The sequence below is a fragment of the Euprymna scolopes genome, chromosome 27, assembly GCF_053919585.1.
Source record: "Euprymna scolopes isolate OS-2025 chromosome 27, ASM5391958v1, whole genome shotgun sequence".
Classification (NCBI taxonomy): domain Eukaryota; kingdom Metazoa; phylum Mollusca; class Cephalopoda; order Sepiida; family Sepiolidae; genus Euprymna; species Euprymna scolopes.
This window is the reverse complement of record NC_136508.1, coordinates 85,242,331-85,261,037: the sequence shown is the minus strand read 5'-3', so window position 1 is coordinate 85,261,037 and position 18,707 is coordinate 85,242,331.

Here is an 18,707-nt window from a genome sequence, read left to right as displayed (position 1 = left end):
TATTATTTTGTATGAAATTATAAGTTTATTGTCTTTTTTTTTGTACGTTACATGAAATGTATGCATTTTCTTACAATTTCTTTGATGAATTTTCCATATAATCGAACTTTATGTCGCGTTCTTGTTAGCAATTGTTTTAGTTTCACAATTTTATTGATAATTATCATTTTATGGGTTACAGTGCTTTATTATTTAAGTTTATTAGTTTAAAATAATCAAATTGAATTATCAACAAATTACTACACTAATAGGTAAAGTTATTCGGACACGATAAGATATCTTATCTTTTTCCTCGAAAACAATATTAGCTTGAGTGATATAATATAGTCTGACCGTATTCCACATAGACAACCAGACTTATGTTAAACTTGATTTAGTTTCCATTTAATTTCATTTTGCAACTGATAGAATAGTCATTTCTTGGATATAAAATGAGTGAAGAGTGAATATAATAAACTGTGAGATAAAAAATAAATGGAACCTTGACGATGGCATTGAAGATTTTGCTATTTCATATGATGATATACTGAGCGCAATTATTGCAGACAACAAAGAAGAAACTGGTTGAAACAATTACGCAATATGGTATTTAGAAACAGGATCACACTATGGCGTCGTAATCATCAGAAGCCATGAATTTGTGTTACAAACTCCACGGCCCTGCCAATAAGGTACTATGTAATTGATATTTACAAATGCCCTCAAGCATTTCCTTAAGAGATTGTTGATCTCGGTTTAGTTTAAAATATAATTTTTATTATTAAATGCACAAAATGAATGCATGAATCTTAAAGAATATTTTCTGATAATTATGCAAACATCAAAGCAGGGCAACTTTATTTAAAGCTCAGATCCAACTATTGCTTGAATCTCAGAAGCAATGGCCCCTTAAAAATAGCTGGAAAACACTGTTTAGATATGCTTGGCAACTAATTTTAAAGATCCTAGGTAGAAAACGTCATTGAAATATCAAATAAAAGTATTGTTTCAAAATTGGAGACAAAAAATTTATAAGCTTAGAAGATACTATTATTAAAATATCTAAGCCAACAATTGTTTAAATTGTTTGTTCTCTGTAAGAAACAATTTTCAATTGTTTGCATTGAACTATTTTAAAATCCGGAAAGAAAAAAAGTGAATACAATCTTAGTTATTGTGATTGTCTATTTATGCTCTGTTGCTAAATGATAACATTGATCGAGCTTTTACATTGAAAATTTCTGGTAAATGTTATTAAGTGTGCAAAACAGAAAAAATGTCCGTTACCTCCCATATAAGAAATATATATTTCTATACCAATAATATGTACAGAGTTGCGCATATTAGTTTACCAATTCAAACCAAAATACCTATAAGGTTCAATCAGTGTAATCTCTACAACTATTAAACTTGCAATAGACTAATTTAGATTGTTAGATTCAAAGAAATTGCAAGAAATAATATCGACTTTACTCACAATCTGATTACGCCAATAAGATGTTATGTGATTGACAGATGCAACTAAGCATTTTTTAACGATTGTTAACTGATTACGCTTAAGTTTAAAATATCGATCTCTTCGTTAAATTCCCTAAGTGAATGCATGAATATTTTCTGATAATTTTGTACACGTGTCCAAATCCGAGTTGATTGCCCCTCAAAGCAGGAGCAAATTTGTTTAAAGCTCATGGATAACTATCGCTTAAGGATCCGATGTAACTATTGTTTGAAAATCATGACTAGCATGTGTTTCAAGAACGTAGGTAATCAATCAGAGGCAATCATTCTTGTAAAGATTGTTTAAAAATCGTATGCAATATTTTTAAAGCTTGGTAGAAACTGTCGCTTAGATATCGAAGCTGAAACAATTTTAACGATCAGAGGAAATCAATGTTTTTAGACCGGTGGAAATATATATCTAAAAAATCAGAGGAAGCTATGATTTAAAGATCGAAGACAATCATTGTTTAAAGAATTAGAAACAATTTTTCTTTTAAGATCGGAGAAAACCTTTTTTAAGGATCGTGAGAAACAATTCTTTAAAGATCGGAGGCAACCATTGTTTAACAGTGAGAATCAACTATTATTTAACGATTGGAGCCAATAAATGCTTTAAAACTCGGATGCAGTCATTACTTAAAGAACAAAAGAAACCATTTTTAAAGACGAGAGGCAATTTTTGCTTAAAGAGCAAAAAAAAAAAAAACACTTTGTAAAGACCAGAGACAATTATTGTTTAAAGATCAGAAGTAAAACTCCTTTTCAAAGTTAAGGAAACCATTAGTTAAAGATCTGAGGCAACCTTCGTTTGAAAATCGAAAGGGATCGTTGTTTACAAATATACCTCAAAGAGAGGCAATTCTTGCTCTAAGCATATTTTAATTTTAGTTGATTTAAGCATGAGAAGACTGAAGATCAATGAGGAAATACAAGATAATACAAAACAAAATGCTTGAAAGATTGTTTTCAAGTAGGAATCGCAAGAATGTTTACTCATAGTAAACAAGTAATGATTATTTAAACAGAATAACATTGTATATTTCATTTTGTTTTTCATAATATTCAATCATATAATGTGTTTGAAATCTAATATTAAAAAGAATAAATCTGCAGAACATACCAGCATAACATAACGTGCAAAAGAATAGCAGTATCACGAGCTTCATCATCTGTAAAAAAAGAAAAAGATATATATGACATGTATTTTAATTCAAATAATCCTATTTATAGTAATAAGGTTTAACAATAGATCGTGTATGAATCTTAAAATAATAAAAAACAAAAACAAATCATCTATATATTATTTGTGCCAGGATCTACATTAACACTTGAAAAACAAAACTTTAAAAACATAACAAAATAACATATGGGATCGATGAAAAATAAATGTTAATCACAGAAATAAAATTCCTACTTTTAATTTTTTTTATTACGTGAATTTTATAAACTGCTCCTTATATTTTATTTATTGTGTGACTTTTATAAAATGCTACTTATAATTAGTTTATATGTAGATTTTATAAGATGTTACTTATATTTTATTTATTATGTGAATTTTATGAAATGCTTTATATTTTATTTTATTGTATGAATTTTATAAAAAGTTACTCATATCTTATTATTTAATAAGTAGATTTTATAAAATGCTAGTAATATTTTATTTATTGTGTGAATTTTATTAAAGGCTATTAAATATTTTATTTATTGTGTAAAATATATAAAATGCTACTTTTATTTTATTTATTGAGTGAATCTTATAAAATGCTACTTATATTTATTGTGTGAATTTTATAGAATGGAACATATTTTATTTATTCTGTGAATTTCATAAATGCTAGTAATACTGTATTCATTGAGTGATTTCATAAAATGTTACGAATATTTTATTTTTTGTGTGAATGTTATAAAATAGACTCATATTTTATTTATTCTGTGAAACCCAGGAAATGCTAATAAAATATTATTTATAATATGAATGTTATAATATTCTACTTTTATTTATTTATTGTGTCAATTTTAGAAACTTCTTACTTTTAATTAATTTATTGTGTGAAGTAGATATGATGTAACATATATTTTATTTATTCTGTGAATTTTATAAAATAAAATATTTTATATATTGGATAAATTTTATACAATGATTAATATTTTTTATTGTGTGTATTTTATAAAATGCGGCAAAGATTTTATTTCTATTATTAATTATCTAAAATGCAAATAATATTTAATTTCTTGCGTGAATTTTATAAAATGATACAAATATTTTATTTATTGAGTGAATTTCATAAGATGCGATAGATATTTTATTTATTCTGTGGATTTAAAAAAATGTAAACAATATTTAATGTATTGTGTTAAATTAATAAAATGTTATTAATATTATTTTTTCTGTGAAGATTATAAAAGGCTAGTAATATTTTATTTATTGAGTGAATTTTAGAAAATGCTACTAATATTATATTCATTGTGTGAATAGTATAAAATACATCTTATATCTTTTTATTGGATAAATTTTAATATCATTTTGCTAACAATTTATTTATTGTGTTAATCTTCTAAATGCTACTAAGATTTTATTCATTGTGTGAATTTTATAAAATGCTTAATATATTTTTTTATTGTGTAAATGTTTTAAAATTCTACTTTTATTTTTATTGGGTAAATTTCTAAAAAATATCTTAAAATTTTATTTATTGGGTGAATTTTACATAATTTTATATTTTATTAATTGAGTGCATTATATAAAAATAGTATAGATATCGTTTATTGTGTGAATTATATACAATGCTATTTATATTTATTTATGGTGTGAATTTTATAATATTTTATTTACATGTTATTTACTATGTTAATTTTATAAAATGTTACGAATATTTTATTTTTTGTGTGACTTTTATAAAATGTTATTTATATTTAATTCATTGCGTAAAATATATAAAAAGCTATTTTATTTATTGCGTAAATTTTATAGGGTGCTACTTATATTTATTGTGTGAATTTTATATAATGGACAAATATATTTATACTAATAGTTTTATAAATGCTAGTAATATTTTATATATTGTGTGATATTATAAAATGGACGAATATTTTCTTTATTGTGTGGATATTATAAAATACGAATGATATTTTATTTATTGAGTAAATTATGTAAAATTTTACTAACATTTCATTTCTGTGTTAATTTTATAAAATAGATTACTATTGAATTTATTCTGTGAAACTTGAGAAATGTTCATAAAATATTATGTAAATTGTGAATGTTATAAATTTCTACGTTTATTTATTTTTTGTGAATTTTTAAAAATTCAACTTTTTTATTTATTGTGTGTGTTTTTTTAAATTCAACATTTAATTTATTTATTATGATGATTTTATAACATTCTACTTTAAATTTATTTATTGCGTGAATTTCATAGAATACTACTCATATTTTATCTATGGTGTGGCATATATAAAATGCTACTAATATTTTACTAGTGAATGTTATGAAATGCGATTTTAATTCATTTATTGTATGAATATTATAAAATGCGACTTTTATTTTATTTATTATGTGAATTTTATAAAATGCTATTATATGTAATTTATTGTGTAAATCTTATAAAATGCTGCTTATATTTTATTTATAGTGTGACTTTTATAAAATTTTAGTTATATTTTATTTATTTTGTGAATTTTTAAATGCTATTTCTTATTTTCTTATTGTGTTAATTGTATAATATACTACTTCTTCATTTATTGCGTGAAGTTTAAAATATGACTATTTCAATTAGTGTGTGATTTTATTTTTAGAAAATTTTACTTATATTTTATTTATTGTGTGAATTTTAATAAAATGCCATTTTTATTTCATGTATTCTGTGATATTCTAAAATGTTCCTTATATATTGTGTGAATTTTATAAAATGCAACTTATGTTTTATTTAGTGTATTAATTTTCTAAAATGTTAATTATGTTTTATTTATTGTGTAGATTTCATAAAGGCAACTACTATTTTATTTATTATGTGAGTTTTAAAATGTTACTTATATTTTACTTACTGTGTGAGCGTTTTATAAAATGCTACATTCTTGTATTTACTGTGTGAATTATATAAAATGCTACTTATACTTTATTTATTGAGTGAATTTTATGAAATTCTACATATATTTTGATCATTGTCTGAATGGTGTAAAATTTTACTCAGATTTTATTTATTGTGTAAATTTATAAAATGATACTTATATTTTATTTATTTTCTGAATTATATAAAACACTACTTAGAATTTAATTATCGTCGGAATCTTATAAAATTTTACTTATATTTTATTTATTGGGTGAATTTTATATAATGTTATTTATAGTGCGAACATTTTAAATTGCTACTCATATTTTATTTATTGTATGACTTATATTTTATTTATTGTGTGTATTTTATATAATGTTTCTAATACTTTATTTATAGTGCGAATATTTTAAATTGCTACTCATATTATTCATTGTATGAAATCTTTCATAGTTTTACTCATATTTTATTTATTGTGTGAATTTTATAAAATTATAGATTTTACTTATTAAGTGAATTATATAAAATCATATTTGAATTTTATTTATTGTTAAAATTTTACAATTATTTTATATATTTTATTTATTGTGTGAATTTTATAAAATGTTACTAATATTTTATTTATTGTGTAAATTTTATAAAATCTTTGTTATCTTTGTAGTGGATGAACTATATAAAATGATACATTTATTTAATTTTTTGAGTAAATGTTAAAATGTTCTTATATTTAATTTACTATACAAAATATATAAAATTCTACTAATATTTTAAGCATTGTGCTTTTTATTAAATGCCACTTTTAATTTATTTATTTTCTGAAGTTTATTAAATGCTACTTTTATTTTATTTATTGTATGAAATTTATAAAATGCTATTTGTATTTCTTATATTGATTGAAATTTGTAAAATGTTATTTATATTTTATTTATTGTGAATTTTTTAAAATGCTACTAATATTTTTTATAGTGCGAATTTTTATTAAATGTTACTCTATTTTATTGATTCTGTAATTTTATAAAAGGCTTCTCATATTTTATTTTTTGTGTTAAAATTTTAGTAATATTATATTTACTGTGTATATTTTATAAAATTCAGCTTATTTTTTATTTATTGCGTAAATCGTATAAAATGCTACTCATAATTTATTTATTGCGTAAATTTTATAAAATGTAACTCATACCTTATTTATTGCGTGAATTTTATAAAATGCTATTTATATTTTATTTACTGCGTAGAATTTTTATAAAATGCTATCTTCGTTTTAATTATTATGTGAATGCTACTAATAATATAATGGTTATTGTGTGAATTTTATAAAATGTTATTCATATTTTATACATTGTTAGAATACAATATGAAGAGCATTTTATAAAATTCACACAATAAATAAAATATAAAATGTTTTTTATATTTTATTTATTGTGTGAATTTTATAAAATGCTCCTCATATTTTATTTTTTTTTGTGTGAAGGTTATACATTCTACTTATCTTTTTATTTATTGCGTGAAATTTATAAAAATTTTATTTATTGTGTGAATTTTATTAAATACTACTTATTTTTAATTTTTTGTGTTTATTGTATAAAAATATACTTATATTTGATTTATTGTGTGTATTTTATAAAATGTTATTTTTATATATTTTTTATTTGAGCCATTACCCTTTGAAAAAGGAATTCTGGTTTCTAAAAATTGCCTGGGCCATCCCGTCGACGTTCTTGATTGAAACACCGTAGGCAGTTAGCAATTAACTAACTCTACCTTAAACCTGGGGAAGTAGACCTTCTAGAATGAATATCTCAGTCGGACGGTAAAAGGCCACCGAAATAGCCCCGTTTTTGCTGTCTGCATTATCAGGATCGGATTCCTCATTGCGTAGTCTATCGTCAATGTTAACAGACGGCAAATGAGTGCCATTAATGATGGTATTTACTTTCTTTCCATCACAAGAAAATATTACACAAGACCAAAAGTTTCATATAATCAAACCAGCATCCCTAAAGAAGAGTCAGTCTGGCCTCCTAAAAATAGCATAGAGAGCCACGTTAGCATTTATCGGTCGGGTTGCCTCAGACTAATTCAATCCTAAGCATTCTTAGGATTACTCAGGACATTTACCCCGACCTGAAAAGTAAAAGTTCACTGACATGGCCCTGTTTCTGCTGGACTAATTGTTGAGATCGGATCCTCGACGTGTGTTCAATTGCCGTCTGGACGGCAATTGAATACCAATACGAGTGCCACGGTACTTGGTCGTAACTTTATTCATAGTGTCTGCAAGTGTTGATCTATTCCCAAAATCAAGTAAATGAAAATCACACCATCAAATATCGATTACCTTCTTACAATAAAATATATATTTATATCTTAGAATATAAAATTATGTGTTGAAAAGACCATACCGTCCTATGACGTATGGGATAAGGTGAAAAAAGATAAAAGATGAAATTATCAATATAAAAATAACTTCACATTGTATTTTATTAATTTTGGCTTTTAACAGTCTGGTTTCATTTGTCTAGTACGAAGAAGCCTTTATTTCCTATTTTATTGTTAATAAATCCCATCGTCATAATTTCTTAAAAGGTTCTGTGTTAAGATTTGTCGACACCATCAAAACTAGAGGATCAATTACAATGATGCGCAACATAATTTTTAATTTGATCTCATCTTCATGAAGCATTTTTTCACAAAGAAAAAAATTATTATATTAGCTTCTTACAACAAAATACATATTTATATACTAGTTTAAATAAATTGGCTGAAAATAAATAGTTTAACCCAAATGAGAACGTTTTTCTTCTAACCACATTTTGCCGAGATATGACGTATGACGTATGAGAACGTGACTATAGATTAACTTTTCGCCAATAAGATAAATAATTATATATCTTAACGTATGAAACGATGGCTTAAAAAGTAATATTTTTAAAATTAATTTATTTCTCTTTTTACTTTGCCAAATCGTCTAATGATATAAAATATAAGATTCAGAATATATATATATATATATATATATATATATATATATATATATATATATATATATATATGTATATATATATATTTGTAGTCATCGACATACAGTCCTGTTTCGTTGTATCACAACTCATCAGTGCCTCTAGACTAGCATCTCTCCAAGCCAAGGATTGAACCTAGAACCGCCGTGTAGACATTCTGCAGTTCACCCACTCGACCATGGATTATGTGTCGTCGGAATGTCTATTTAAATAGACACCCGCCACCACTTTTATAGTGCTCAAATCGCCTGTTCGTAAACAAAGAAACAACGAGCTTCGCATTTTCAGCCAATTAAGTAGCAGGTGAGATTATTTACGACAGTGCTCTACCCAAAGAGGGGGGCTTATAAACTTGTACAACAAAATAAATATATATATCTTAACGTATGAAACGATGGTCTTAAAATGAATATTTTTAAAATGATTTTTTAAAAAATGAATTTAATTCACTTTTTACTTTGTCAAATCGCCTAATGGTATATAATATTATAATCAGAATGTACACACACACACACACACACACACACACACACACACACACACACACACACACACACACACACATATATATAACGAATGAAACGATATTTTAAAAATAAATATTTTTTTTATTTCTCTTTTTACTTCGTCGAATCGCCTAATTGCATATAATATAAGAATCAGAAGATATATTTAAATCTAACGTATAAAATGATGTCCATGAAATAAACAGGTTAAATAAACTGAGGTTATTTTTTTTACACAATCATGTAATGTATGACCTATGATGCAAGAACCGGTATATTTAATCATTTAATATATATATATATATATATATATATATATATATATATATATATATATATATAGAGAGAGAGAGAGAGAGAGAGAGAAATAGATATATGGACCCATGTCCGATGATATTAGAACTATAATATATATCAGGTTTTTCTTACAAAATATATATTTATATTTAAACGTATAAAATGATCTCTTTGAAAATGATTGGTTTTAAAAAACTTCGAATTTTTCACAATGACGCTGTATATGGATTATGATTTAAGAAACATAATATATACTAGCTTTTCCGACAAAATATATTTATGTTTTAACATTTTCTGTTTTAGTTTGGAAATGTATTCAAAATAAGTTGAATTCGATCATAAAACTCAAATGCTAGAAAATAATAGAAATAATTTCACTACAAGAAAAAAGTGAAAGAAAAATGAACGACAGAAAGAAATAATAATATCTTTAATATAGAAAAAAGCGAAAGAAAAACAAAAGAAAAAGATCCCAGACAAGCCCAGAAAAAGATTATAATTATTTATAGTGATAAAAAGCGGAATGAAAATGACAGAAAAAGATCGAAGAAAACGTTGGGAAGTAAAATAACAATAATTTAATCCCAAACAAAAAGCTTATAACAACATGAAAAGAAAATTTCAGGCAACACTGGAATAAATAATAATATTTCTAATTAAAAAAAAAAAAAGTGAAAAGATCCCAGAAAAGTAAAAAATAATCTTTTTAACTGAGAGAAGAAAAAAATGAAAAAAATATCACTGGCAGTTCCGCAAAAATAAAAGATATTCTCTTTAAAAATAACTGGTTTAAAAAAAATAAAATACGAGAAATATAATGCGAAAGAAAACGGAAATAATAAATATACCACGTAATGAAATAAATAAAAAAATTTGTAGTTGAGGAAAGGATCGCAGCAAGATATATAAAAAAATAATCTATGTAATTGGCAATAAAAACGAACAAAAGAAAAGTGAAAGCGAAAAGATCTCAAGTAAAAATTAAGGAAAGCGATCTCAAGTAATTCGCGAAATTAACTAATAATGTGTTAAATTTAGTGAAAAAAGCCAACGCCGAGAAGAAGATAGATTTTTTTTTTAAATTGACAAACATGAACGAAAGTAACATGACAAAGAAAATTTATTAAAATGGAATGAAAGGAAAAGCCCCATGCAATTGCAATACAGAGGAGCAAAAAAAATGCAATACAGAGGAGCAATATAGAGGAGCAAAAAAATAAAAAAATAAATAAATGAAAAAAAATAAAATTAAAAAAAATACAATAAAATAAAATAATAAAATAAAATAAATAAATAAAATAAATAAATAAAAACGAGAGTGAAATGAAAAGAAAACATCCAGGGCAACGAAGAGATGTAAATAATCATTAGTTAATGTTTATTATTTGTTATCCCCAAATATATCGGGAAATAATATTTTTAATAGACAAAATATCAAAAGGAAAATCAAAGGAAAAAGATCCCAAACAACGCCGGGGAGAAAAAAAATAATATATATATGTTTTTAATTTGTAAAAAAACAATAGAAAAATAAAAAAGGAAGTAAATAATAATCTCTTGAATTTAGAAAAAAAAAAGAGCGAAAGGAAAGCTAAAAGAAAAGGTCGTTAGCTTAAAGTAAGAAATAATACATTAATATCATCAAAAATATAAAATTCGAAAATACATGATGTCATTCGTACTGTGTTTTGCATTTGTTGAGATTTGAATTGGTTTTGATTATTTCCATTATTTAGGCTACTATTCACATTTAAGTTGTTATTTTCACAACATTTTTATCGATGTAATCTCGGATCATCTTTAGATGCAATTTTTTTGAACGCTGAAATCTTTATGTTGAACTCGGGAGTCTATACGGAATTTTGAACTGAACATTTTATTCTATCCTCTGTAATCGATTGTTCTCGTTCAGTTTATCAAGTAGAAAGGTGAATCAATTGTTATTTTATCATTTGTTAGTATTGTCCGTGGAATTGAACCCTTAACCTTCAGAACCACTCAGAACTGATTGTTAGACAACGCCATGGATTCATGTGCACAATAATCATAGTATGCATATTGCTTTTAACTTAAATTTGTTTGAGATGTATAGTATTTTCTATTTATATATATATATATATATATATATATATATATATATATATATATATATATATATATGTAATATTACCGTTGGGATGGAATCCATATAAACACAAAATAATTTTTTAACCAATTATTAAGAAAATAAAAGACAGTAATCGTTACTATTGTTTTTTGTGTCTGTGTGTAAACGTTTTCACTTGTTTTCCATTTCTTCTACATAAATTTCTTCGTTTGTTTTAATGGAAATATTTTGCGTTGTATCTTCTGAAAACATAGAATTATAAAATTAATTTTACAATTGAAATCGGGTGATAAATAATAATAACTTACTTTCTTTCGATGATCTAATATTTCAAGCGCGTTCGTGTGGTTAAGAGCGCAATGCTTGAAATGATGTTTGACAATGAGAAGTGTCCAGAAAAAAAAACAACAAAAACAAAACCTAAGTGTTCTTTTGATTTCATTTCCTGGTTTTAGCATTGTGCCACTTAATCATATAAGTAGAATTGAATAATAAATAATAAAGCACAGCGGATACTCCCGGAACTAGAGTTTGTCTTTCTCGGGCTCCCGACTTTTAGGTTGGTATGATTATGCTCGATCCAAAGATATACTGAATATAAACCTGTATAATGTATGCTTTTATTTCTAACTCATATCCACAAAGACCCCCCCTGATGAAGTACTGAGCACAAGTTGAAAACAAATAGAAACCTAGCTGAACACAACGGGGAGTCGAAACTTTCCTTACCTTAATTACTTACTTGCTTACTAAGTATTGCAAAGTTATTGATTATTCACCTAAACATGCTTTCCTGTTCTTAATTACTGTTACTCCTTCACTATTTTAAATATCATAAATTTTATTTCTTGACTAAGTGTATGTCTAAATATAAGGCCTATACTAGCCGTACATATATGGTTACTTAAATATGATACTAAATTAACTGGCACAAATTCTTTTCTAAATATCAAGTTAGAAGGGCCAGTTACGTCGCCTCTAAGACGACTGCCTGTGTCTGTTTTGCATGACAAACAGTATTCCAAATCCTTATACTACTAAACTCTACCCAAATTCTTGTATATCCTAATGTATATCAATACTGTATTATGAGTTATATCATCTCTCTTGTTCCCACTAGACAACTAATCAATTGCACTTCTCCCTAAGTTGCTATAAAATCGCATACTTTGCACGTACCTTGGGAGAGAGGCTTAGCTTGCGGTCCTTTAGAAGGGTGATCTTTAAAAAATCGGTAAATACTAAACATTTGCAGATTTCTATTGCTAAGGCATGCATTTTCTTAACTTATATTTATATTCTGTAGCTTATCTATAAAATAGATATTTATTAGCAATAGTTTGTACTTATTTATTTAAAGTGATCTATGTTAAGTAGCAACTCTATATCTTTTTTTCCCTGATGATTGGCTTTACATGAAAAATAATACCTCAAACACAATTCGAATCGCACCCTAACTCTTTATACGATAATTTTCCAATGTATTTATTAATGTACAAACCATATTTAATCCTTGCTGAACCCTAGTAGATACTAACCTTACATCTACACACTATGCTCATACATACCTTCACTAAAAACGTGTGAATAATCCAAATCTTCCAATCTAAATCCTATTTTGAGGAATGTATCTTCAAAGCAGACACTAATTATCTTTGACACTAACTCCTTTAATCTTCACTACCCATGCGGGGATGTAGAAATACCTGGCATTGAAACCAGGTGTGGGGATAACCCCTTTGGTGCTGATGAACCCGTAGATCTGGTCAGGTCATCCATCTAAGAGAAGAAAAACTCCAATATGTAAACATGTGCCACTGACCCCATACGTCTTGACACCAAACGAGGGAGGAAAACCTCCTCAGTCCTGATCGACAACCTCCCTAGAGCTGGTGACTCGATCAAATCACTGGTTTGCAAACCTAAATTGCTTAAGGAGTAGATAGGTTCTGCCTATAGCCTGGTTTCAAACTCCTTCTTTGCCTATTAGCCAGGAGCAGAGGTGTGATCACAAGGACTCATTAGAGGTATCCAGTGATTAGCCTTGTTTCCTTATCGGGCAATGAATGCCGCTCACCACATTCGCCTTATTCCCTTCCCCTAAACCTTGGCATTTTGTGGGTAATTGTTTACTATGTGTGCTAACACAATTATACTGGGACGTTTGACAGGTTTGAGGGTACCGGTTTTACAGTTGCTGGCTGCTGTTTCCGACTACCAGTACAGGAGCCCTAACTTTTTGGTAGTGCTTTGAGCATCTGCTCTATCATTAGTTGAATAATATCGAAATGTTTGTAGTGCCATGTCACGCACGGAAAGGGACTCCGCATTCATCTCTGGTGGACATTCCCGAGACCACATTCCTGTGGATGAGGAGTCAGGTAATGGTCTACTTGTGTTGCATGATGGTAGCTGTGCACATCCGCTTTGTCTAGCACCTTTCACCCTAAACTGAAACTACGTTGTTGTGCTGTATCCTCAAGCCATACAGAGCATCCCCAGATTGCGGATTGGGGAAACCCCTCTATTTATAGAGGGCAGTTTTGAATATTAAATCAGAAGCCGCTGACGATAAGGAATTATGAAATGAAAATGAATACCAAAAATAATCAATACTGGCTGACCGTCGCCCAGGATAAAAAGGGTCCCTTAACTCGTTCACACACCAGACGAAAAAAGGTATTTGAAGGTGTGAACCCTCTTACCTCAGATAATGGTATTACCATGACAGAGGTCCACTTGGATCAGACCACAGATTGTGATTTAGATCATGGCCCCAAACCATCATGTGAAACAACAACAAAAGGAAAAGAGACCTAAAACCCCAACCCTGGACAGTTGCACAAAAGAAGGTCATTATATTGCTACCATTATTCAAATTTTGAAAAATGGAGCAGAAAAGAAAATCAAGAATTCTGGACTCCCTGAAGAAAAAAAGGCAGACAACAGTTGCTAAACTGCGATCCTTTATATTGCAAATCAAGAGATACATCACAGATAAAGACGAAAATGAAATCAAGTATAAAGCTCTAAAAGATGCTGAGCATGATTACCCCACTATTCAAGAAGAGTAGACTGAAGAAAGACTAAAGTCGAGATGGAGTAAGGACGAAAAGTGGACTTTAATTTGGGCCATGGAACGCAAAATGTAAAACAAAAACAAAGGACATAAACCTGGAGAGAAATCTTCTATTTCTGTCCATAGAAGAAGAATATTCCACCTAGTAACTTAACCTCTCAAAAATATAATGTTTCAAAAGAACGAGTGTTCAATGAGGAAGAACTAAAATACACGAGAAAGGAAGTAACACAAAGGTTAACCCACTAGAGAGACCTATTTTGTATCCCACCGAATTCGATGAGACTGCAAATGTGAGTCTGCAACATCACCACCATAGATCAGTGCAACATTTGTCGGTAACTACTCAAAAGATAACCCTTACAACGCAAAATCCAACAGAGGTGCATAACTCCATATCAAACACCTACAGAATCCTCTCCATCACCTCACTCTCACTATAAAGCAGATGACATATCTTCATCTCCATCAACGTGTGAAATAACTCCTTCACCGAGAAAAACTCCATCATTTGTTTTGCTTCCAGAACCAGATGATGAGCAATTGGAAATAGAAAAACTCTGTAACACAGAGAGTAAACAATATGAGGATGGAAGAAAGGCCTAGGTTACCTAAAAAGTACTTGATCATAAAAGTAAATAATCCACTTATAAGACTTGTTCCAGAAGAAATAGATTTTAAGCAGCTAAATAATGTCACATCTGCAGCTGGACTATACATTAGCAACAAAATACCTCTCTCCGAAATACAAACAAAAAACCTAATGTAACCAAAGTAACACCACACTGGAAAGTCAAGCTTCTAAAACAACTAAATTCCTGTAGAAAGGAGCTAAGCCAATTAAAACAGTTCACAAAGAATCTCACAGTGGAAGTTAGGCTCAAAAGCACTGTCAAAAGAATCTGTGCCAAATTTCAAACAAATTGTAAAAATATAGGAAACATAATAAAGGAACTGGGAGGCAAAATACTAGCCATTGCCCAAAGATTTAAGCATCGCATGGCAAAGATTAACGCAAAGACACAGAATAAACTTTCTACAAACAATCCCAGAACTTTCTACAGGAATCTAATAAGGGAAGAAATTAAAATCAAAGATCCCCATGTAAACAGGAATTAGAGGATTACTGGATACCGTTATTTGAAAAAGAGGAAGTGCATAACCAAGAGGCCCAGTGGATTGGGGATATTATCAATGCAAATAAAAGCAAGAGAGAAATGCTAGAGCCAGAAATAATATCAGACAAAATTAGATCAAATCATAAAAAACCTGGCATTGAAAACATATCCAACTTTTGGTTAAAACAGTTGTCAGCACTGTATGATCATTATAGCAGATGCTTCACCAGAATGTTGACAGCTTATGAAGCGATGCTATCATGGCTAATAAAAGGCGATAGTTAAGGGTACAGAAACCCAAATCCCCAGCCAATATGCTGCCTGACTACAACTTACAAGATATTCACTGGATTTCTTGCTGACAGCATTTATGAATATCTTTCATCCGGAGATTATCTTGAGGAAGAACAAATAGGATGCAAGAAAAACTGCTTGGGCACCAAAGATCAATTTCTCATCAATAAGACCATTTTGGAAGATTGCAGGAAAAGAAAGAGGAATTTAAATATGGTATGGATAGATTATTAGAAAGCATTTGATAGTGTATTCCATTCGTGGATAGCAAAGTGTCTTGAATTATATAAAATCCACCCGACCATAAGAGAAAAGGAGTGGCAAACATCCATTACATTAAATCATAACGGGGGAAGGATATCCATTCCAAATATAAAAATAAAAAAAGGAATCTTCCAAGGAGACAGTTTATCTCCTCTACTATTCTGCTTAGCAATTGATCCTTTCAGTAAGCTCCTAAAGAAGTTGCTTATAATTTAAGCTACAGCCACCAAAAGGAATCTCCCAAGATAATAAACCATTTAGTTTTCATGGATGACCTTAAGCTAACTCGGATAAGGACTTGTGTCATCTACTAAAAATGGTTAACACTTTTTCCAATGACATCAAAATGAAACTCGGGCTGGATAAATATGCTAAGTGTACTCTGAAAGCTGGCAAGAGGATATCCACTGAAAACATGCAGCTCGATGAAAGTAGTGAAATCAGAGAACTGAATGAATTTGCCACTAATTTTGGAAAAGACTGCCTCACAAATGATGTAGAGAACCCAAACAAGCCTGCCACTGACATAGCACACAAAAGTCGGAAAAATACACTAGCCAGTTCCATAGTGTTAAAACAGAAGAATGGTCCAACCATAAACGGAAAAAATACTTACCAACTGAACTATCCTAAGAATATATCGATAGGGATGGTTCCCTGGACTGGCTCAAAAGACGATCTCTCCATTACGACTAAGAGGGGTAGATATTGGCTACACAAGACCAGGGCCTCATGACGAACGCCTTCAAAAATAAATGCAGGTTCTGCAACACTGAGGCTGAGAGTGTGGGCCACCTGATCTCTAGTTACAAAGTCCTACTTGGATATGGTTATTATACAGATCGCCATAACGGAGTTTGCAAATAACTTCATTGGAAGATATGTAAGAAACTAAACGTTCAGGGTAGTAAAAAAAATTCTGGGAACATATATCCGAGCGAACAGTTGGGACAACTACACCGTTCACTATGACTACATAATTCCTACTGGTACATATCCAGAAAACGAAGCTGTTAAACCAGATATAATAATTTGGGACAGTGCAAACAAGAAAAAAAACGACCGTAATAGAGGTCAGTGTACCCAATGATACAGAGCTTAACATATAATATAATCCTCTCTCATCCGAGGACCGGGCCGCATCCGTCGCTATCCTGGTTCACGGGAACATACTTGTGATGTACTTCTGGCCGTTTCGTCGCTCCCAGCTCGCAGGACTATAGATGCAACCCGGCAGGGCTGCATTCTTACTTGTCTAGTGGTGGACCCCTCAAGGGTGACCAGACTCTCACTGGTCACTGGAAAATATCTTCTGCTGCTCAGGGCACGCGAAATATGCATGACCCAAAGTCCGTGTGGCAACATTGTCGATTTCGGCCGTCACTCTGGCTTCGTGCTGGATCCGTTCTGTCTCCTTCATCGTCTGGCGTCAGGGGATATCTGAAACAAACTGCATCTTCATCCAGGCTGGCAAATCGAGAAACAAAGAAAAACTCTGGGACATTTTTATATAACGAAACAAAATAATTATTCATAAATCGTTTTACACTTGTTTAGTCGAGTTCTTTGATTCAAGCTTCATGATGCAGGTTGCATACTTAAGTTCCACTAATCAATTTCCCAGCTAAGAACAAGAGCTTTTCAACTTAGCTCTTATGAGGGTTTCGCCCCCCCCCCCAGGCTGGGTGAGAGCGATGTGGACGCCTCGAATGCCAGTCAGTAAAAAAGGACTAAGGACCCTAACTCCAAAAAGTCAATCGTTTTTATCAAATCAGAAATTCCTCCTTCCACCTTTTTGGAGTTATTCTTTCTCTTTTTCCTTTCCTCTCCCTCTCTTCTTTTATCGTATTAATTTGTACTCCCTTTCCTTTTTCTTCTTTTGAATTTCCTCCCTCTCTCTGTTTCCCTAATTTCTACCCCTCCTCTCTCTTTATTTTGTCCCGAACCTTCTCCCTCATTAATGACTATATCTATCCCTGGGTTCAATTTATTTATTTATCTGTCCAACTAACTTATCACTTGGCTTGATGGTCTGGTAGTTAAATACAACAGGTGGACCCAATGACAACATCTCACAGACACCAAAGCAGACCTTTTGAACCCAAGTCATTGTACCTGTCTCACTCAATTAGTAGTTAAAATTCATTTTTTTACCAAATCCAACTAGAAAAACAATCTCTTGTTCCACGAATCATATTATCAGATCTTATATTTTCTATTCTCATTGAAATATTTACTCTTTTCTGGTGGACAGGAATCTCATAAACATCTGTTTTTCCTCTCCCATCTTCTCTTTCTCTATTTGAAAAGCAAGATCATCTGGTGTCGCCAGGGATCTCGTCATAAACAGAGCTGAGAGGGAAAAGATAACAAAGTATCAAGGACTTATGTATGATATAAAACGAAATTAGAAATTAAAAGAGGTTTCAATTATCCCAATCATCATAGGAGCAACTGGGCTTATGAAAAAGAACTTTAAAAATTACTTAGCATG